Raw genomic sequence first — 24,482 nt, forward strand, 5'->3', positions numbered from 1 at the left:
TAAGCCCCGCATCCGGCTCCCAGCTCAGTGGGGAGTTTGTTTCTCCCTCTGCCTCTGCCTCTCCTGCTTGTGCTCCATCTGTCTCTCTCTCAAAGAGCAAATAAAATCTTAAAAAAAAAAAAAAAACTTGGACTCCAGTTCAATTCAACAAAGAATCAAGTGCTTGTTGCATATGGAACATAGTGTTAAGGACCCAGAAAAAGAGAGGTATGAGTATAGTTCAGAAGAATCCCAAAAAGTTCCCAGTCTCCTCTGTGTTGACTGCCAGGAGGATTAGGAATGAGCTATGGAAGCATCAGATACCAAGATTCTTGTGTGTAAAAAGAGAAAGAGAGATACAGATATAAACTCCTGAAAGTTAAGTAAAAACCATATAATCTATTATATAAATTAATAATATCATTCTAATTCTTGCTTATTAAAAAAAAATAGAGACAATAATGACCCTTATAAACTAATAACACATTCTGAGTAGTGTTTATCACTAAAATGAATTAGGACTCCTTGGAGAAATGGTCAATTTCAGGTTTAAGACAGCGTATGTACAACAAGATTCTGAGACATCAATTATGCCAGAAGGCAAAGAAGATACAGGTGGTTGTGTCAAACACAGGACTAACTTGAGGGAGCTTTTGCTAGCCATTGACAATTTGAACACCAAAAACATTACTAATGCATAGTTTAAAACACATTAAATATGTAAGCTCCCTGAGTTCTTAAAACTCCAAAATGATAATGTCTCATTGAACACTATTGCTAGCATACTGATTTATTATTATGAAAATTGAAAATAAAGGCATTTAACTTGCCTTTCTTGTATGTATTGTATTTTAAAGGAGACAAATAGTTGATGAGGAAAAGTTCTTTACGTAAAAGTTCTTATCAGTCAATGCAGGAGAAAAAAAATCAGAACTTTATCATCCTTGTTGACATCATTGATTTGGGCAAAGGTAGTTAAAACCCTTGGGTGAGAAACAGATGGGGAACTTTATCATGGTTAGATCAGACTTACATTACCTAAACTCATCAGCCAATTTTAACATCACTAGAAGTGGTATACTCGCTGTTACTATCACTTCATGTGATGCAGTTTGGAAGTACATAACAACATCCACAACATAGTCTTTCCCCCAAAATAAACTTGTAATCAAATTGAGCCTCTAGATACATCTGTCAGTTTATAGGACATATATGGAATATATATTAAACAATATCTCCAGGTTGCAATTGACTGAGTCTACAGTACAAGAAATTGTACAGAAAAAAAATTACTTTATTTCTTTAACCCATAAATAGCAGGGAAAAAATAAGCATGGAGATTTATGAAACATTTTAAAAAAATCTTTATAAAACATAGCACAGCAAATGAAATGCAAGTCTCCTTATTTTGACTCTAATTTGTTACTGTTACAAGTAATGTTTTAGAGAAAAATTGAGGAAAAACTAAATATAGAATGCATATTGGGTAATATTGATAACTTTTATTTTATGAAGTATGAAGATGGTATCTCGTAACTGTTAGAAATACATACACTAGTAGTTGTAGGAGAAATGATATGGTGTGAGATTTGTTTTAAAATACTTCAAAATCGGGGCGCCTGGGTGGCTCAGTGGGTTAAGCCTCTGCCTTCGGCTCAGGTCATGATCTCAGGGTCCTGGGATGGAGCCCCTCATTGGGCTCTCTGCTCAGTGGGGAGCCTGCTTCGCCCTCTCTCTCTGCCTACCTCTCTGCCTACTTGTGGTCTCTCTCTCTGTGTGTCAAATAAATAAATAAATAAATAAAATACTTGAAAATCAGCGTCTTTCCCTGCCGCCATAATGGTGCCCATGAATGTCCTGGCAGATGCTCTCAGAAGCATTAACAGTGCTGAAAATAGAGGCAAATGCTAGGTTCTTATTAGTCCGTACTCCAAAGTCATCATCTGGTATCTAGCTGTGATGATGAAGCAAGGTTACATGGGTGAATTTGAAATCATTCATGATCACAGAGCTGGGAAAATTGTTGTGAACCCCTTCAGCAGGTTAAACAAATGTAGAATGATCAACTCAAAGAAAAACAACAGAACAATCTGCTCCCAGCCCGCTACTTTGGTTTCATTGTACTGATAACCCCAGCTGCCATCTTGGACCATGAAGAAGCAAGATGAAAACACAAAAGACAGAAAATCCTGGGATTTTTTTTCTCAGGATGTAATGCATCCGGGCAAATAAAATGTCTCAATGTAAACAAACAAACAAACAAACAAAAACTTAACAATGAAAAAAGGAAAATAAATGAAACCAAAGAAAAGCCAAATGTTGGTAACGATTCAAGCTGATATTCCACATATGAAGTTTTATTTTTCTATTCTCTACTTTCATATATGATTGAAAGAATTTACATTAAAAATTTTTAAAGTAAGCATAGATTACGTAGCACATGAGTAAGAAGATATATTGCACAATATATCCATTGACAGGGCTGCATAGTCCAAAATTATTCAGAATCATAGGGAAGATGCATAGTGGAAAAAATATTAGGCTAGAAGCTGGGACACTGTGTTCCCATCCCTGATCTCCCACTAAATATCTGTATAACCTTAAGCAAGTCATTTCTTTCTCTGCATTTCAATATCTTCATCTATATAGTAAAGCTCTAATTAAAACTTTTCCCCAATCTTGCTGGCCTCAGAGTATCCTAAGGTTATAATAGACAATATATGGTATGGCTCTCAGGAATCAGCCTGCACTATTCAAGTTCTGATCCTGTTGCAGATGTTCCAGATGTTTAGGATAGAAGACCCTAAACATGAAAATGCCCCACACAGTATCCAGTATATTATACATGCTCATTAACCATTTCACACCACCAAAGTCATTTTTCAATATGGATTCCAGGAGTAGAAAAGTTTTCCTTAGGAAAGATCTTTCCTTCTTTCTTTCTTTCTTTTTTTTTTTTTTTAAGACAAGGATATCATACATCCTGCTTTCTTTAAAAAGATTTTATTTATTTATTTGTCAGAGAGAGAGAGCGCACAAGCAGGCAGAGTGGCAGGCAGAAGCGGAGAGAGAAGCAGGCTCCCTGCCAAGCAAGGAGCCCGATGCGGGACTCAATCCCAGCACCCTGGGATCATGACCTAAGCCGAAGGCAGCGGCTTAACCAACTGAGCCACCCAGGTGTCCCAGGAAAGATTTTTCTAAGGTTGCCCATTTAATAACAGAACCAAGAATATAAGTTAGATTTCTTAGTTTTTTCTTCCTAATAGGTCAGGCTGCATTGAAAGAAATTTTCAATGAAAGAAAAAAAAAAGTCACAAGACATTTAATTTTTAAACTCGTGCAGAAACAAAAAAGGCTAATAAATAAACTTCAGGGCCTGAATCATAGAGCCCAGAGGATGCTGAAAGACTGCTATGATAGGAATCAAGGAGTGCTACCCCAGAATGCCAGTCAAGAAAAAGAAGAGCAGGCAGGAGGCAGGGCTTGGAGTTGGTATGAACACCCTGTGTGAACCAGTGTGTGACCGTTGGTATGATCACCCTGTGTGAACCCAGGACCGGAGTTCATGCCAGTAGTCACCCATTCCTCTGAGCTTTCAGTCCTGACACTTTGACTACTGCTTCCTGTCTTCTCTTCTGTGTCAAGCCACATGGAAAGACGTGGCAGCTCCAACCTAACAGGCTGATTAGAGCCCAACCTGCAGGTCTGAGCCTTGGACTTGGCTGACGTAGTAACAGAGCTATTGTAAGCAGTGAGCAGGCTTTAGTAACTAGCATGCTAGGAACCTCAGTGGCCTCAATAACATAAAATATTTAATGAGCATCCATTATTTATGAGTCTATTCCAAGCATATGGAAGACATAAGAGCATCCTTCCAGTGAACTTGCTATCCAGACAGGCTGATGACTGAGCACTTGAGTCTGAACTGGGGTTTATAGAGAAAACACAGAACACTACACACAATAATAATCAGTTGGCCTAGAATAACTGGAATAAGTGAATAAAAAATTGGAAATCTACATCTTACTTCTATCCTCTCCTATCCCAACCTATAGACTGGAGGGTAGGGATAGAGATGGTGAGGGGCTGGGGCAAGGGAAAGAGATCCCTTACTTTTTTTTCCTCCTGTCTTGGACTTGAGAATTGGATTATCAGCTTAGAAAAAGAGAAACTGTGGCCCCTTTTTGATAATGGCTCAGTGTTCTTCCACAGTGCCTCCCGAATGGGTATGTAGAGAATGACTCACCATGGAGGTCATCTTTCCAATAGTATGCAATGAATCAAAGAACAAACTAATAAGAAATAAATTTGTTTTACTATAAATCTTAGTTAAGAGATTGAAATAGATGTATTTAGTTCCTAATACAGATTATAGATAAAAATAGCTACAAAACAGTTCAGGCAAAATACAATTAAGAAAAAGATTAAAGGAAGGTTCTTTGTTTTATGACAAAGAACAGTCCATCTGTCTACTTGCTAATAAGACCCAAAATGCGTTCTATTCTTTATTTATGACAATAGTATCAATTTCCATGTCCTGGTTATTTTGACCTCATTAAAACCCAAATGACTTCAGAGAAACTCTTCTGGAGACTTGCTATCTCAATCAAGAATCAAAACTGATGATTCCATGTGAGGCCTTCATGCCCTGAATTGCTACAACTCCCAGGAATTAGTGTGGTCATCTATGGGGCAGTGCTAGAAAAACTAAGATGTTTCCATGCTGAAGAAGTCACTGAAGAAAAACAAGAAGGAAAATGCCAAGTAAAATATGCCTGTGTTAATCCCTCCACTCTCTATAGAAGACAGGAAGGAATGAGCCACCAGAGAAACCTCAAGAGTAGAATTCACAGGGTAATGAAGAAGAGTAGAAGAACAAAGACTAGGAATCCAAGTTCAGAACTTACGGATGGATGGGTGCCTCTGCTATGATTAGGAAGGAGTTAGTAAGACATTACTTGCACACAGAGCCAGGTCAACCCTGGCCAGGGGGATGGGCAGCTAGGCGGAGAGCAGTCTCTGAAAAATGTTGGGAGGTGTAAGGTCCAGACATGAAGAGATGAACATGGAGGGGAGAAGGTGAGCAAAAAAACAGGTTAAGTGCCCAGACCCATGACTGGGAAATTTCCTAAGAAAATGAGTTACTTGTGAGCAAGAAGGGTACACGAAAAGAGAACAAAGAAAACTGAGAAAGCAGTAGAAGTTTGCTTAAAACTGACCATCCATAAGAAAAAAAAAAAAAAAAAGAAAGAAAGAAAAAGAAAAAGGCCACTAGGCTTGCTATACGATTACTATACAGCTGCCACATGTCACACTGGTTCCTAAATTTGTGATACATTTCTTTAATTCCCATGCAAAAGCACATTCCATACACTAATTAAGTCTCCATGCCAGCGCATTAGAAAAACATAGTAGCAGCATCTTGCTGGGTTTTTCTTCATCTGACAGGTGGCTTATTCCTGAATTTCTGAATGTTGGTGATACCAACCTCAGGGAAAGCCAAGTGTAGGAAACAGTCCAAACAACGGGCTGTTTTCATTTGGTGTCAGTTCAGCTTCCTACAAACAAAATTAAAGCAGCATTTGGTTAGCAATTGGAAACACATATCAAAGGGAGGAAGCCTAACTCAAAACAGATTTTTCTAACCATCCTCAATATACGTGTGTAGAAAGAATGCATCTTTTATTTGTAGCACTGTAAATGTCAGTGATTATAAACATGTGTATCACAGCTTGCCAGCAATTTGCTCTTGCTCTTGAATGACAAGACTCATACAAAATCCAGGGCAGAATGTGGAACTCCCTTTGGCTTCAGCAAGATATACAGAGATATGAATGGTAGTAACAGGAATGGCATGGAAATCCTAAGGATAACCCTTTGCAGGGAAACATGCTGGTCTCTACAAATGCTTATCTTCTCCCACCAAACCTGAGACTGCTTAAAGAATGCAAATAAAACTAAGTTTATTTGAGAGCAAAATTAATTTCCAATGGCTGGCAAAAGAGAAATAATTTTTGGAAGAGGAGTTCAGAGGAAGGAAGGAAGTTCTGGGAAGAAGAAGCGTTCTTTTTTTTTTTTTTAAGATTTTATTTTATTTGAGAGAGAGAGGAGGATGAGGAAGGAAGGAGGGAGAAGTAGACTCCCCACTGAGCAGGGAGTCCATGTGGGGCTCAATCCTAGGACCCTGAGATCATGATCTGAGCTGAAGGCAACTGCTTAACCAACTGAGCCACCCAGGTGCCCCAGCTGGAGTGGTCTGATTTGTACTGCCCCTTTTTCCCTTTCAGCAACCTGCATGTGTCTTGCATTTTGTTTCCCAAACAAGTACTAGATTTTAACCTAGAAGAAAAAAGGATTTATAAGTGTACATTCTAAAGTCTTTTATAACGAAAAAGTCCACTTTAGCGTGTCTTAAAACGTGTAAGACAAAGTGAAAATGTTATGGTTAGAGATCTTTCTGAGTTAATATCAGTAAATAGAATGATTGCCTGTTGGTTTCTGTTTCACCAAACAAAATGTAGCTGCCAATTAAACCAGCTGCAAAAGTACTCCTTATGGAGTTACTCAAGAGAATCACGGAGTTGTTTTGTTTGCAGAAGTGATTTCCTTGGGTATTGTTTACTTTCTGGGGCTCTGGTGGGAGATGTTTGAGTTTCTTTACTGAGCCTTCCACACACACCCTATTGAATGCGTCACTCTCCCTGTAAGAATGTGAGAACTGGCCACCCCCAAACCCTTCAGTGTCTTCAGGTCTAACTCAGCTCCTGGAGAGCCTTCCTCAACCTCTCACCTCTGTAGGGCCCTCCCCTTTCCTTGTGTGCTTATCTTCAATGTTGTAGCACTTGATTACATGTTGTCTCATATGGTTATAAAATTCTTTGCTTTAAAAGCTCTCCTCTTCAACTGGGTGCTAAGATCCTTATGGATGGAGGCATCTTCCACACTTTCCCACATGTTACTCCAGAGTACGTTACACAGCATTCCACTGAAGTGGAATCAGATATACAAGAAGTACTCAAATAAAAATGCTCTTTTCTCTACAAATCTCCAAGTGTATAACCAATATGCAGATTATGATGATATTTTCACAGTAAGCATTTGATGAGGAAAGAAGAAGAAAAAATATGCAGGGAAAGGCTGTGCCGGGTTAGTGATTCTGATAAGGCAGGGGAGTGTTTCCACAAGAAAATAAAGGTAGAGTCAATGAGTAAACCTAAAGTGCTTAAACTATTTAACTGGGAACAGAGATGTGAATTGAAGGATAGAGATTTAGATGGCGGGGATGCAATGGGCTGGAGGAGAATTTTTTTAAAGAATTTATTTAGAGTTCATGAAAATTGCAAGTTTCAAACAGGAGGATTCATCTTTCCCTCTTCTGGAAAACAATCCAGCACTTGATTGAAAACACTGGAGGCAAGACATAAACAAACAAATAAACAAGGAAATCTAGAGACCAAACTCTGAGGGTGTTTTTAATCAGAAAACAGAATCTTTAAGAAGAGTGGATTTTTAGCAATATGGCAAACCAACCCTGTAGAGTCCCTGGTTTCTGCTAAAACCACATAAAATATGAGATAAGTATCTAAAGAGTATTTTCAAATATATAATCAAGTTTAAAATACAGGAAACTCTTTACTTGTCCAATACTGAGAATGAAATCAAAATCCAAACACTAAGGGGAACGTGGTGTTTCTAGGGGGCATAGGAAAGGTTTTAGATCACATATGGGAATTCTGACACCCACACAGGAAGAAGTGTTGCCTCCAGTCCATCTTAGGTGGAAGGAGAATCCAGTGAGATCCCTGCATGCACAGAAATTTTAAGAAATAAATCAATAAATTAAGATAAACACCACTCTGGGACCACTGATACCACCAGGACCCATTGGCAAGCTAGCACAAAAATGCTGTGTGATGTCACTTTCCCAGCCTAGAGTACTTCCACAGAATAAACACATACACATAAATATACAAATAAATGCTTCTGTAACAAATCAACTCACTATAAAACGCTACAGACGATATGAAAAAACAGGTCACAGAAGGGGGATAGGGAACATTTCATGAAATATAAGTTGTCCCCCAAAGAACTCAAATTCATTGAAAAACCTAAAAGAGATTCCAAAACAAAAATGTTCTAAGTGATTAAAGAGAAAATTAAATAACCTGGATCTTTAAGAAAATTTTTAAAAAGCAAACAGAACAGTTTGAAAAAATGAATAAGGAAACCTTAAAAAATCCTCCAAATGAAAAACAAAGTATAAACTTTAACATAAAAATAAAAAAATCCAGTGAACAAAATACAACAGCTAAAGAGAGTGGGCAATTTGGAAGAGGACTCTGAGGAAATGGTACAAGATGGAACCCAAAGAGATAAAAACGATAGAAAATATGAAAGTGTGGTTATGAAATGGGAGACTACATACCTGAGATGCATTCCTAAATATAAAGCAGTAGGTCAATTGTTAGCCTGAGCAAAGAAAATACACCTGACTGTCCCCAAAACCTGGGAACATAGAAGAAAAACAGCATATATGTTGCATTCTTTCTTGACTAAAGATCAGACTCATTGCTTTAAATTTAGAGATTATTTTTTTAACCTGAAAATGTGTCTGTCCGGAGGTTGAAGAAAAACATATGAGTCACATATTTTTCCCACCTGCTCAATCATATATATTTTGATATAACTAATCTGCTGTTTAAAAATAAGTTTGGGTCAGACTAAGGTTTCTTAGGTAACAAAAAGCACAAAAAAGAAAAAATTAATAATTTTGACTCCATTAAAATCAAAAGTTATGCTCTTTAAAAGATGCTGTAAGGAAAATTAAAAGACCATTCACAAACTGGGAGGAAATATTTTCAAAACATATACTTAGAAAAGGACATGGCTATGAAGCATATAAAGAACTATTTCAATTTAATAATAAGAACATGAACAACTCATTTTACTTTTTTTAAAGAGAGATTATTTATTTATTTGAGAGAAGGAGGAGGAAGGAACAGAGGAGAGAAAGCCTAAGCAGGCTCCACACCCATCAAGGAGCCTGACATGGGTATCTCAAGACCCTGAGATCACAACCCTGAGCCAAAACCAAGAGTCAGACACTTAACTGACTGAGCTACCCAAGTGCCCTTGAACATTTCACTCATTTTAAAGATGAATAAAAGATTTAAATAATTTACCGAATAATTTTTGCTTTAAATTTTTAACTGACAATACAAAGGGCTAGCAAAGATGCAGAGCAAATATAGTCTCCTACATTGCTGATGGGAAAAGAAAATGGTATAACTATTTTGGAAAATGGCTTATTGATTTCTTATAACATCCATAAGGCATCCCACACCTGAGAAGTTACAGTAATATCCCAGCAGCCCTATTCTTAATTTTATTTAACTGAGAGCAATTTTAAAAAAAAGTATGTAAATGTTTGCAGCAATTTCATTTGTATTCATTAAAAATCAGAAACAACTAAAACATCCATCACTGGTGAATGCATAAATGAACAGATACACTCATACACAATGGAAGACACTAGGCAATACATTAAAACATATTAACTATGGATATAGGCCCCAACTTAGATGAATCTCAAAAGCATATGAAAGAAACCAAATGCAAAAAGCTACATACTCTATGATTCAGTTTTTCAACATTCTCGAAAAGGTAAAGGGATAGAGATAGAAACCACAGCAGTTATTTCCAGGAGCTCAGGGTCATGGAAACAATTAAATAGAAAAGAACATGAGGAAATTTATTGGAGCGCTAGGCATTTTTTTACATCTTCACTGTCATAGCAATTACATGAGGGCAAATATTTGTCAAAACTCATCAAACAAAATACCAAGAGAATATAATGTATTCCTTAATGAACTTGATATCTTTTTTTAAAATTAGTATATACTATGTTTTCTGGCTTTGTAAACACTCTATAGAACTAAGATTTCCAGCACACATTAATTGAAGTTACACAGGTAAAGAACAGAGTGGATGGGAAGGGATAGTAGTCAAAGCATAATAGCTGAAATTCTTAGAAAATTAAATAATTTCTTCAAAGTAAAGAAGTACATTTAGTCAGAGCTGTATAAATAAACTGACACCAAAAAGTGTTGTAACTAATAAATAAGTTCAGTACAGTAGCAAGACAAAAAAATCAATATGCCAAAATCTATTGCATTTCTAGACATAATAATGAACTACCAGAAAGAGAAGTTAAGAAAACAATCTCATTAACAACTGCATCAAAAGGAATAAAATACCCAGGAATAAATTTAAAATAGGAAGTAAAAGACCTGTACACTGAAAACTAAAGGATTAATTAAAGAAATTGAGGAAGACAAAAATAAATAGAAAGATATTCCATGCTCATGGGTTAGAAGAATTCATATTGTTAAAATGTTCATATTACCCAAAGCAATCTATAATTTCACTGAAATCCCTGCTGAAATTTCAATATCATTTTTCACAGAAGTAGAACAAATAATCCCCAAATTTGCGTGAGACCACAAAAGACCCAATAGCAAAAGCAACTCTGAAAAAACACAAAGCTGAAGGCATCACACTCCTTGACCTCAAACTACATTACAGAACTATGGTAGTCAAAACAGTATGGTATTGGCATTAAAACCGACATGCAGATCAATGGAAAATGATAGAAAGCCCAGAAATAAAACCATGCATATATGGTCAGTTAAATTATTATTATTTAATATTTGATTTATTTATTTGCCAAACAGAGAGAGAGAGTGAGAGAGAGAGCACAAGCAGGGGGAGTAAACATCAGAGTGAGAAGCAGGCTTCCACCTGAGCAGAGAGCCAGATGGGGGACTCTATGCGAGAACCCTGGGATTACAACCTGAGCCAAAAGCAGATGTTTAACCCACTAAGCTATCCAGGCATCCCTAGTCAGTTAAGACAAAGGAACTAAGAATCTACAATAGAGAAAAGAGAGTCTTAAAGAAAAGAGTTGGGAAAACTGAACAACTACATTCAAAAGACTGAAATTGGACCACTATCTTACATCCTATACAAAAATTAACTCAGAATGAATTAAAGGTTTGAATGTAAGACCTGAAACCATAAAACTTATAGAAGAAAATACAGGCAGTAAGCTCCTTCACATAGGTCTTGGGGATGTGTTTTTTTTTTTTTAAATCTGACACCAAAAGCAAAAATAAATAAATGGTACTACATCAAACTGAAAAGCTTCTGTACAGCAAAGGAAACATCAATGAAATTAACTATGACAACCTACTGAATGAGAGAAAATATTTTCAAATTACATATCTGATATGATATCATATCTGATAATATCCTAAGGGGTTAATATCCAAAATAAACAAAGAATTTATACAATTCAACAACAAAAGAAAAATATCTGATTAAAAAATGGTAAAGGAGCTGAGTAGACATTCTTCCAAGGAAGACATCCAGATGGCCAACAGACACATGAAAAGATGTTCAACATCACTTATCATCAAGAAAATACAAATCAAAACCACAATGAGATATCTCCTTATACCTCTTAAAATGGTTGTCATCAAAAAGACAAATAAGAAGTATTGGTGAGGATGTAGAGGAAAGGGTACCCGTATACACACTGTCAACATAAACATAGACTGGTGTAGCTATGAAGAAACCAGTATGGAGATTCCTCCAAAAAATTAAAAATAGAACTACTACATGATCTGGCAATTCTGCTTCTGGCCATTTATCCAAGAAAATAAAAATACTAATTCAAAAAGGCATCCGTACCCTCACATTTACTGGGATGTTATTTACTACAGCCAGGATATGGACACACCTTAACTGTTTACCAATAGATGAATAAATCTATTATATATAGTAATATATTATATAAATATATATGTACAGCATACACACAAAATGGAACATTAGTCATAAAAAAGAATGAAATATTGTCACACATCCATGTGGCAACATGGATGGACCTTGAAGGCTCTGTGCTAAGTGAAGTAAGTCAGGCAAAGAAAGACAAATACTGTATGATCTCACTCACTTGTGGAAACTAAAATTAAAAACAGGGGCGCCTGGGTGGCTCAGTGGGTTAAAGCCTCTGCCTTTGGCTCAGGTCATGATCTCAGGGTCCTGGGATTGAGCCCCACATGGTGCTCTCTGCTCAGCAGGGAGCCTTCTTCCCTTCCTCTCTGCCTGCCTCTGGGCCTACTTGTGATCTCTCTCTCTCTCTCTCTGTCAAATAAATAAATAAAATCTTTAAAAATAAAATTAAATTAAGTTAAATTAAATTAAATTAAAAACAAAAAACACCAAGCTCATGGCTACAGAGAACAGACTGGTAGTTGCCAGAAAGGGAGTGGGTGGGTAGAAGGGTGAAATGGGTGAAGAGGGTCAAAAAAAGGGCAAACTTCCAATTATACAACATGTAAGTCATGAGAATGTAACATACAGCATGGGGACTATAGCCAATGATGCTCCCGTATTGGAAAGTGGCTAAGAGAATAGATCTTAAAAGTTCTTATCAAAAGAAAAAAAATTGTTTTGTAACTATGTAAGTTGGCAGATGGTAACCATACTTATTGTGGTGATCATTTCCCAATAAATACAACTACTGATTCAGAATGTTTGCTGTATACCTGAAACTAGTATAAGTCAGTCATATCTCAGTTGGGAAAAATAAAAATAAAAAAGCTTGTAAAGCCAGCATTAGAGTGCCAAAAACTTCAGGAAGATTAGAATGTATACCACAGACCCAGCAGGGCCTGGCCACCTGAAGGACCCATGTCCCTCCCAGGAGAGCCACAACTCGGCCCCTACCTGTAGGTCTAAATAAGAATGCGAGCCTGGACAAGAGCCAGATCTGATTTCCAAAATAAGCTGGAAGTTCATACTTTTACATAAGATTTCTTATTCTTTAATACTGGACACCAATTAAAATTTTAAAATATACCTTAGGAACCAAGCAAAACATCTCTGTGGGCTAATTTCCAACTGCTGGTCACTATTTTGCGAACTCTACTATAAAGAACTGGATCAGAGGGCTCCTCCTGCCCAGTTTTTATGGCCCCTGAATTCCGAGAAAGAAAAGAAGTTGCATTCAAAGCTGCTTCTAATACTCGAGCCATCTGAAGTTAAATGTTCACTGCTATTCTGATGAAAAGCAGGAGTTGTAGAACTGATCAATTCGTGCCTTTGAAGATTACAGCAAATAAAATTGGCCGCCTGGCCCCCCAATAAGACCACGATTGGCAGGATCTATTTGCAGGTGATGTGGTTTGAAGCAACCCCCCCCCCCGCCCCCCGGAGCATGAGGCCATACCCAGTGATCCAGGGGGAGCAGGAGACCGCACCAAGACACTTCTCCTTCCTCCCCCAGTCTCTCTGTCTTATCCTCTCTATAACCACACTCTCTCAGCTCCTCCCCCTCTTCTTCTGGTCACTCACCTGCACTCAGAAAGCTGACAGGTGTGGTAGGGGAAAACAGGGGTTGCTGAAAAAGTCATGGAGCTTCAGTGGTATCAGGCATCATTCTACTTATTATTAAAAATCTGCCTACTCTTAACTATGCTTCTAGCCCTGCTTCTAGCCCTGCATGAAGTACTACAAGTATGCTCCTTAGAACAATCTTATGAAGTACTACAATTAGGCTCCTTTGCAGAAGAAGATGGGAGAGGTTATGCATTCAGTCAAGGCCATAAGAAGCAGAGCCAGGACCAAGAATCCAACCCCAATTGTCCCACCACAAAGCCCAAGAGCCCTGCTCTGAATTCACTCCAGCTCCTACCTCCTGTTTGACATGATTTCACCCAGTTTTCTTTTCTTTGCCCACTGCAGCACCATTTAGTTTCCCCAACCCCAAAGAGAGTAAATGTGAAATAAGACCACGCATCTGTAGGACATATATTAACATTTTAAAGAGAGCTTTGGAATCTGCCTTGTCTTCATTATAATAAAAATAGAGTTTGTCCTTCATTAGGATAAAAATGAGCAGGTTCTGGGAAGGGCTCAGAGATGAGCTCATCTCCTTGATTTGCACTTTCCTTTTAGGGATGTCAAGAGACTTGAAAATGACCATTATTCTCTCACATTCTGCTGTTTGGTGATGAGTGGTGTTTTCCTCGTATTTTAAATGAAAAAACAAAATGCACGTGTGTGTGTGTGCATATGGGGGTACTAGGTCTATGTGTGTGTGACAAATGAAGTATGTGTGTGGTATGTATGTGTGTGCTGTGTGTCTATGTGTGTGGCTGATGTTTTGATGTGTGTGAGTGTGCTGTGTGTCGATGTATGTGTAGGTGTTTATGTATATATGTGTGCACATATGTGTGGTGTGTGTATTTGGTGTGTGTGAGTATGGGGTGTGTGTGTGTGTGTGTGTGTGTGTGTGACTTTCAAGGTTCTATTCAGGGCCATCGATGCAGCCATGTACTCAAAGGTCCAGAGGTTAGATCATTAGACCAGGCCGCATCCATCTGTGTGTGTGTGTGTGTGTTTCCTGTAGATACACCATTTCTTTAAGTATAATCAGATGGTCCAACAGTAGGGGAATCAGCTGGAGACCTCATTATTGTGCATACTCCTGTGCTCCACTCCAGATCTCCAGCATCACTGTGTGGGCACAGGCCTAGGATCTGCACATTTATTTAACAGGTGCCCCCGTTGAGGTGAATACAATCCTATTCAAGATCCATGGCTACCGGCTGTGGTTAGATGTATGCATATCAGGTTCAGCTTATATGTATCCATATACTCATGATACAAGGGGAAATAATTTGGGCATAGCCCAATTTTCTCTTACTTTTCTTGCACTGAGTAAGTGATAGAAAAAGAACCTTGGCCTTCCCTATCACCATATATCCATGTACATACACACACGTACACATACAGGTAAAACACTATCATGTTCTCAGCTTCTAAATTGATTTTCATTTTGACAAGCATATGAAGCCTTACCCAAGGGATGTTTAGATTCTTTTGTTGAGGTTTATGATCACATAACATCACTCTGGACGTTCTAATTCTATATATGTGGCTGTGTACTGCCAATAGCTAAGGTTTTTCTTCCCACAAGTCAAAGAAACAGTGTCTGTCTTTTAAAATGTTTGAAATGGTTAATAAATTTGAGGTCTCTTTGTTTGACTGGTAGGCCATTGCAGCTCTGAAATTGCACAGATAATTATTACGGATGTTGCAAATGAAGATTTTCCAAACCTAGGTGCTTTTGACTAAGCAGTTCTCTGCAGCAGGAGGTAGTTTAAGGTGTCAAACTGAAATTTCTGCACCCTCCTCTCCCAAATACATCCATTTAAAAGATTTGAAAAGTTATACTATTTAAACTATAAACTTTGCGGTGGCAAACTGGTGGCAAACTGCTTGCACACTGATAGGAATAAAGTGGTGAAAGAAAATCAAAGCTGTAGGAGCACCTGGGTGGCTCAGTGAGTTTAGCCTCTGCCTTAGGCTCAGGTCATGGTCTCAGGACCCTGGGATCGAGCTCCACATCAGGCTCTCTGCTCAGCAGGGAGCCTGCTTCTCCCTCTCTCACCTCTGTCTGTTAAATAAATAAATAAAATCTTAAAAAAAAAAAAAAAGAAAAGAAAAAAAGAAAATCAAAGCTGAAACTGAGAAAGAGAATTAAAAATAAAGTGCGAAGTCCAAATGCCAAGGATGCAAGCATGGTCCTCAGGGGCCCCAGCTCTATTTTGCTCCCGAAATATCGTTCTTGCCTTTTGTGCAGAAAGATTTCCTCCTCCCCACCTCTGCTCTCCTGCCTTGCTTCTGTCTTCTCTGGAACATGACCACAACATGACACATAGCAAGCTGGTGAAAGTGATCCATCCAAGAAGCATCAAGGGCCCGGATACAAGCAGTGAGGATGGTGAAAGGGAGGAGGTGAGGAATTCAGGAGATGCTGAAAAGGTAGACACACCAGGACATGATGATGGATGGGAGGTAGAGATCTGAAAAGATGGAGGTGGTCACAGATAACAAGCAAGTTTCTAATTTGATTTCCCAGACATTAGAGCTTGCAAAGTCCTATGACTCTGGGGAGCAAGCAGGTAAAATATATTAATAAAGAGGTTAGTAATTAAAACAGTAAATATAAAAAATTATTTTCTCTCTAGTTGATGGTTTTTGGTTTTTAATTAAGATATATCTATAATCTCGTCCAACAACCATGGAAACTCAAGATTGGGAAGGAACCTACTTTCGTCTGAACCAACTACACGTCTAATTCTACCCTGAGATTCTATTACCCTGAAGTTGCTATAATGGTCCTGAGCTACATCAGTCCCTACTCCCTACATCTGTGTGCAGTACTGTGGATTTAGAATCACTTGTTACCATCCCTTTTATCTTTTTCAGGCTTCTCTCCTGAGATAACACAAGTGAGATGCGATTTGACACTTATCTTGTTAAGATGAACAATAGATAATTTGGATGCCAATCAACTGGAGATATGTCCACATTTTTCAAACCAGTCAAGTAATTGTCAAATCACTTCACTCTGCTTTTCAGATATAGCTCAAGCTAGGAGAATTTCCAGAGTTTTAAATTCTGAGTGTTTTTTAATGGTCTTTGGAAACTAAACCAAAATGAACTTGATCTTGAAAATGATATCTTCATTCAAGAAACTTTTATTGAGTGACTTTTATACACAAATACATGTGCCTACATAAGAAGAAGAATAAAAAGAAAATTCTGGAAAGTCACCTACAGGCTAGGAGAGGAGAAATGCACTATCAGTATGAGAGTTTGTCCTTCTATTAAAAACAAAATAGAAGTAGTAACAAACAACTGGGAAATAAGCTTTAAAATAATATGATTTGAAAGAGATCAAAATGGGTTAAATGCTTTGGAACAAATTTTACAAAATATGCGCAATACCTACACACTTAGAAATATAAAACATTGCTGCGAAAAATCAAAGACCTGAATAAATGGAAAGATGTACCAGATACATGGATTGGAAGACAGATATTAAGATATCAATTGTCCCAAAATTCCTCTAAGATTTAATTCAGTCCAATCAAGATCCCAGCAGGCATTTCTGTGGAAATTAATGAATTAATTCTAAAGTTTATATAGAAATGTAAAGAACCCACACTGGCTAAAACAATTACATAAAAAGAAGACCAAAATTAGAGGGTTTATAGTTTGATTTCAAGACTTAATATAAAGCTATAGTAATCAAGACAGTGTGAAATGTTAGCTTACAGATAGACATGTTGATCAGCAGAACAAAGAATCAAATAGAGAATTTGAAATAGATCCAAGTGATCTTTGTAGCCAAGTGATTTTTGACCAAGTTTCCAAGATAATCCATTGGGAAAAGTATAGTCTTTTCAATAAATAGTTTTGAAACACTGGATATCCATTTTGGGAAAAAAAAATTAACTTTGACACTTATCACAGACACAAATATTAACTATTAACTTGGTATACAGCAAATAACTAAACATAACAACTAAAACTATAAAACTTCTAGAAGAAAAGAGGAGCGTGTCTTTACTACCTGAGGGTAAACAAAGATTTCTTAGATAAGACACAAATCTTTGGCTCTTCAAAAGACATGGTTAAGAAAATAACAAGACAAACTTGACATTGCAAGAAAACATTTACTATTCACAGAATGTATTTATGATGAAAGATTTATAACCAGAACATAAAAAGAGCTCTGAAAATTCAATCATAAAAAATAAACAATCAGGGGCACCTGGGTGGCTCAGTGGGTTAAGCCTCTGCCTTTGGCTCGGGTCATGATCCAAGGGTCCTGAGATTGAGCTCCGCATCGGACTCTCTGCTCAGCAGGGAGCCTGCTTCCCCCTCTCCCTCTGCCTGCCTCTCTATCTACTTTTGATCGCTCTCTGTCAAATAAATAAATAAAAATCTTAAAAAAAAAATAAAAATAAGCAATCAAATAGTTGACACATCACAAAAAATATGAATGACCAAAAAGCTCATGAAAAGAAGTTCAACATCATTAAGTCATCAGGGAAGTATGAACTCAATTAGAAGATGCCACTGCATATCCCTTAGAATGGCTAAATTTAAAATTTAAAAAGGAAAATTTCCAGATATCTGTCAGTCCCTGAGAGTGGATACAGGAGCAAAGGCAGATTTGAAGAGAAGATGACTAAAGTAGTTGAACACAGGCTAAGTTAGAGGTGCCTGGAGCACATACAAATTGAGATATGCTCAAGAAGACAGAGGAGGAGCCTGAACTAAAAATAAAGATTTAGGAATAATTGATAGATGAATAAAGGTAAAGTCTTAAAGTAGATGTGTAACCTCAGATAAGACACAGACAAAACCATAGAGAATATCACCATTTGAGAGACAGGTGGAGAAAGAAAAGCCCAGGAGATAGAGTAAGAAGGAACAATGGAAAGGCAAGAAAAAAATTTCAGGGACAATTCCTAGAAAGAGGGCACAGTCAACAGCGTCCAATACTGCAGACACGACAAGTAATATAAGGACTGAAAAGAGTTTCTTGGCTTTTCATCTAAAAAGTTATTGCTGACTTTAACAAGTATGATTTCCCTAGAGTGCTAAGAACAAAATCAAAATGGCAGTGGAATAAGAATTCATAGGAGATGAGAAAAGGCCAACCATTCTTGTTAAACCATTCTTCAACAATCTTAACTGGGAAGATAAGATAAAGTTAGGAGAGAAGTTGGGCAGAGAGAAGAGTTATTACAGATTTAAGAAAGTGCTCTTTTATCTTTTATTTGTTTAAAGATTTGTTTATTTATTTTAAAGAGAGAAAAAGAGTGGGAGTGGGCAGTGAGAGAGAGAGAGGGAGAGAATCTCAAGCAAATTTCCTGATGAACCCAAAGGCTGATGTGGGGCTCAGTCTCACGAAGCTGAGATCATGACCTAAGATGAAATCAAAAGTCAGATGCTTAACTGACTGAGCCACCCAGCTGCCCCAAGAAAGTGCTCTTTTAAACACAAGAGAGAAAACAAGCAAGCTTTTATGCTTAGAAACGCAATATGAGGACAAAGAAACAGTTGAGAGGCAAAGACTAACAGTACATTGGAGAAAGGAGTAGTCAATGAAACAAGCTTCCTTAAGGGTTTGGCAAGATGTCCTGCGCAAAATCAGACACACTGGAAGTGAAAGAAGCAAATCGATTTGAAGGTCATACAGCAAGGAGCTGAAGAACTTGTCCTAAGTGAGTGTCCATTAACTAATGAATGAGTGTGTGTCATCCTCTAGGGGACAACAATGGGTTGGGCAAGTGATAGTGATGATCCCAACATGCTCACCTTCTGTCTGATTCCCACATGTTGTCTGGGGTATGTGAAGTTAAAAAACAAACACACTATACTTAAAGAACAAAAAAATTTCTTCTCACCACATCTCTGCACAAGTCTTCTTGGAGGCATCTAGCTCCCTGTGCGAGTGGACATTGCAGAACCAAGGCGGCATATAAAAGTCAATGCTCCCTGTGTCACACTACCCTGAGTGACCAGCAACTTTCCCAAAGACAACCACTCCCACCAACTCATGTGGCTGATCAGTCCCCTTCCTTCCTCCTCACTCCCGCTTCCCCTGACCCACACTACCAGAGACTTCTCAAGGCAGATCAATTCCACAGTCACACCACATTGCACCCTGATGGCTATCTTCACTGACGGGCTCCCTCCTGTCTCTCTGCCTTGTCCTAGGATTCTCTCTCCTATCTTCTCCACTTGTTCCAACTCTGCCCTCCTTTGAAGCCTCCAAGTGCCCTAGGCTAAGCACTTCTATTGCATCTTACCTCCCCTAATTTGCTCAGCTACACATAGAAATGTTGGAGATTAATGTTACACAATATATGCCAAATAAAATAACAATTGCTAAGACTGTGCTATCCACAAGTCATCTTTTCCAGCAATATCTTTTTACAATTTTATGAAGCAGTTTGCTACCTACAGCTATAATAAATTGCTCTATCATTGCAATTTTTAATTTGGAGCACTGGATCCAGGTAGATAAAACCCGTTTCCTTCAGCCATTATCAAAATACTCACTTGCTTTCTATTATTTGAACATGGCACTAAGGCAAACAAATCACAGCTTTGAAAATGAGAAGCCAAAAACATGACAATCCAGGAACTGAGAAAAAACATTTTGCTTCATAAATTCACACAACACAATAAAAATAGTCATTAATATAAATGCAATACCTAACACGGTATGTATGTTAGTTTTTCACTTAATCCATGTGATAAATGTACATCTCTACTGTACAGATAAGAAAAATGGGGTTTAGAAATTCACTTTCATTTCAATTAATTTCAAGAAATTCACATTCATTTCAATACATTCAGTTGATAGCAGGACAAAAATTAAAATGAGCATTTTCTGATCTTTAATTCTTAATAGAAATGTAACTGCTTTTCTTCATAAGATCTTACAGTGTGTTAGTTTCTAGGATATCTGCTAAGATATTCATTGGGTCTAATCTTCCAATAAATGTATTATCAGATAAGAGCTTCAGAGTTGGAAAAAGGTATACATTTCAACCTTATTGTTCTATTACGTCATTTTGTGCCAAGCAAGACCACCATCTCTAGATGGATTTTTCATGAGCATGTTTAAAAAAAATTTCGGAGTTCTAATATCTATAGAAAACAAAGTACATACTAAAAGAATGATAGAGTTAGAAGTGAATGTCTGAAGGGTTTTTGCTAGGTTCTTACATAATTTTACAGCAACATTTTAAATTGTTGAGCCCATCCCATGAACATGGGAGCCATGGAAGATATAAGTACAATTGTACTTGTACAAGTAAGTACAAACACAATTGTTTTAAAAACAATTTTACTGTGTATCCATACACAGCTCTGTGCTGTGGGTCATATGCAAAGGAATTCCCTCAAGAATTCCAGGTAAACTGGAGCGTGTGCATTTATTCTAGGGATTTGTTGTTGCTCAAAACCTATTTAAAATTTCTCCTTTAGCACTGCCTCAATTGTGGAAATTGTTTCCTTGGTGGATGTTTTCATGCAGTGATTCAATTAATATTTTTTGCCTTCTCTGCAGGTCCTGCAGGTGGGAAATGTGATTTGATTTTGTAAACAACCAAAAACAAGTCAAAGTCAGGTTATTAAATAAGGTTTAAGTCCAAAGGGGCAATATTATTTTCTAACATGACTAGTTCTCTGGTGTGGCTGTCAAATTTCTTCAAGACAATTCCAAAAATCACTTTTAAAAAATACAAGCTGCTCGACTGATGAATGGATGAAGAAGATGTGGCATACACGCACAATGGAATACTACTCAGCCATCAGAAGGAATGAAATCTTGCCATAGGCAACGACGTGGATGGAACTGGAATGTATTGTGCTAAGCAAAATAGGTCAGTGTCAGTCACAGAAAGACAAATACACCATATGAATTCACTCATCTATGGAATTTAAGAAGCCAAACAGATGAACATATGGGAGGGGGAAGAAACAGAGAAAAAGAGACAGGGAAACAAACCATATGAGACTCTTAAAGATTGAGAGCAAACTGAGGGTTGATGGAGGGAGGGGTGTGGAGGACTGGGGATAAAGAAGAGCACTTGTGATGATGAGCACTGGGTATTGCACATAAGTATGAGTCACTGAATTATACTCCTGCAACCAACATTGCATTGTATGGTAACTAACTAGAATTTAAATAGGATTTGAAAAACATTAAAAAATATATAAAGTAAAATAAAATAAAAGTCAAACTACTCAGGAGTCCCTCAAACACCTGAACTTTTTCAGCTTGCAGCCTTTGCACAAACTTATAACTTCCCAAATAGGTTGCCATCAATGACTTGTATGCCAGGAGATACTCCTGTCTTCCAACTGTGGGGCAGCCGGGCAAGACATGAGGCTTTCAGAGTCCTCAGGATGGTTACCTCAGACTGAGCACAGCTTCATCTCTGGCTCCTCTTTTTTTTTTTTTTTTTTTTTTTAAGATTTTATTTATTTATTTATTTGACAGACAGAGATCACAAGTAGGCAGAGAGGCAGGCAGAGAGAGAGGAGGAAGCAGGCTCCCTGACGAGCAGAGAGCCCGATGCGGGGCTGGATCCCAGGACCGGAGATCATGACCTGAGCCGAAGGCAGAGGCTTTAACCCACTGAGCCACCCAGGCGCCCCCATCTCTGGCTCCTCTTAAGATCTGATTTGGGCTGAGTCTGACAGCATGCCCAACCCAGCCCAGAACCAGAAAGCCAGATGAGTGACAATCAGAACTCACAGCAACACTGCAGTATGGTGTGGTTGGCAAGAGAATGTTCTAGCACATGGACATTACTGAGCAGCCAGTATACAGTACATGCCACTTCTGTTGGACAAGGGGACATGGAGGTCCTGGAGGGGTGGTTTCCCTATGCCCAGTGAGCATGGTGTCACAACCCAAAGGGAAGCTGGTCAGGAGCAAGAAGGGGGCGATGAGCTAATCAGGGGTCCTAGAAGCAAAAGCCAGACTACAGCCCCAAATCTCTATCTTCAAAATATGGGAAAATTATTTCTCTGTGGAGGATGTGAGTTAATTCTTACAAACGGGCTGCATGGGATTGGTTGTATGATCTGTGAATTAGAGGATCACCATTATTTTTTAAACACATGATATGAAAAGCCTGAATTTGAAATATTTTTGTATTAGCAAAAGAAATAGACGATATTTGTCAGTGAAAACAGGGAAATGTCATTAGACTCTTTACTTTTGTTAGAAATTTTATAAGGAGCAGGGCACCTGGGTGGCTCAGTGGGTTAAAGCCTCTGCCTTCTGCTCAGGTCATGATCCCAGGGTTCTGGGATGGAGCCCCACATCGGGCTCTCTGCACAGCAGGGAGACTGCTTCCCCCTCTCTCTCTCTCTGCCTGTCTCTCTGCCTACTTGTGATATGTCTGTCAAACAAATAAATAAATAAATAAAATCTTTAAAAAAAAAAAAAGAAATTTTATAAGGAGCATACGAATAACTTCTTACCAATAGTAACTAATAAGAACCTGAAGATCATTCCAATCAAGTGGTCAATCACCCTAATTCAGTGGTTATTTGTAGCTTCACTCATGGTGGGGATAGCTAGATATGTTTATGTGATGGAATATAAAGTTGAAATATCACCTAATGACATAATCTAGCCCAAAATATATTTAATTTGAATCTATCAAGACTTAAGATATATATTCCAGTTTCTAGAAAATGCAGGAGATAGAGGAACAAGATAAATGACATCACAGGAAGTAATTAAACTAGAGATTGTGTTTTCCATTTATTAGGTTTAAGTGTTTTTCATTAACATTTTTTAATGTTCTCTGTTAAAGCCCTGTGCCTCTTTTGTAAGATTTATTCTAGGGGCACCTGGGTGGCTCAGTGGGTTAAAGCCTCTGCCTTCGGCTCAGGTCATGATCCCAGGGTCCTGGGATCAAGCCCCACATTGGACTCTCTGCTCTACAGGGAGCTTGCTTCCTCCTCTCTCTCTCTGCCTGCCTCTCTGCCTACTTGTGATCGCTGTCTGTCAAATAAATAAAATCTTTAAAAAAAAAAAAAAGATTTATTCTAAAAATATTCTATACTTTATTAACATTAAAAAACATAACTTGCTTAAAATTAAGTTGTCTGTTCCTTATTAGAGTAAGAAATAAAATTAAGATTCAGATCCCTGGGGGGAGGGGGCGGGGGAGAAAACATTTATATATTGATTGGATCCTGAACTCTATCTTCTTGGAATCTAAAGAGTCATCATCTAACTTGTTTTATTGATGCTTAATACTTAAATTTATTTTTTCCTGTCTGAGACCTGAAAGCTTACCTTAGGAATTCTATTTCAATTCCAAGTTTACACATATGTATACATTATGCTTGATGTGCTGAGTTTAGTTCCCCTTCCTCTCTCCCTTGTCTTTCTCCAAAACACTGGCCTATTATCTATTGTTTAGACTTACTCATGAGCAAGTATGTATCAGTTCACTTTTCTTCTGAAGGGTTTATTTTGTTTCCTAGATTTTTGAGAATGAGAATGTACCCGCACTCATTTTCCCTGAAGTGGGGATTTATCACACCCTAAAAGCCTCTTCTTCCAACCAACCCCACTTACCACCTCTCTGTGACCTATGTCCTGAGCCAGGCTGAAGAATTCCTTAACAGGATCCTTCATGATACTGTGCCTAACTCACAGAATCCTAGCTTTCAAAGCAGGTACTTTAGATTGTAACAGAAAACAGGCTAGTTTACCCTGCCTCGGACATGACTCCAAACATCTGAAATGTTAGAACGTGGTGCTTTTATGCTGAAACATTGCACAATCCCCTGAGTGCGGAGTGCAGAACTGCTGTGGTCCCACTACTGATATGTTAGGGATTGGGGCAGAGGGATAGCAAGTTCCATAATAAAGTTTCTTATCTGGGTGGGGGGAAGGGGTCGCAAGGGGAGAAACAGGCACCGGAAGGACATCATTCAAACTAGGCATCTTCCATCCTGAAAATGATGAAAGAAGACATTGCAAGGGATTTTTAAATCCCTCCTACAGCTCCCAGAGCACCCCTCATCAC

The 24,482-nt window shown here is 38.1% G+C and overlaps 1 pseudogene across 1 annotated transcript; it reads left to right on the forward strand.

The window, feature by feature from the left end:
* Window positions 1–1,806: 1,806 nt before the first annotated feature.
* LOC309859305 (small ribosomal subunit protein uS8 pseudogene) lies at window positions 1,807–15,183 on the forward strand (annotated as a pseudogene). Its single transcript has 2 exons — window positions 1,807–2,190; window positions 15,101–15,183. The product of its transcript is annotated as a small ribosomal subunit protein uS8 pseudogene (transcript).
* The last annotated feature ends 9,299 nt before the right edge of the window (window positions 15,184–24,482 follow it).

Source organism: Mustela nivalis (assembly GCF_964662115.1).
Source record: "Mustela nivalis genome assembly, chromosome: 2".
Classification (NCBI taxonomy): domain Eukaryota; kingdom Metazoa; phylum Chordata; class Mammalia; order Carnivora; family Mustelidae; genus Mustela; species Mustela nivalis.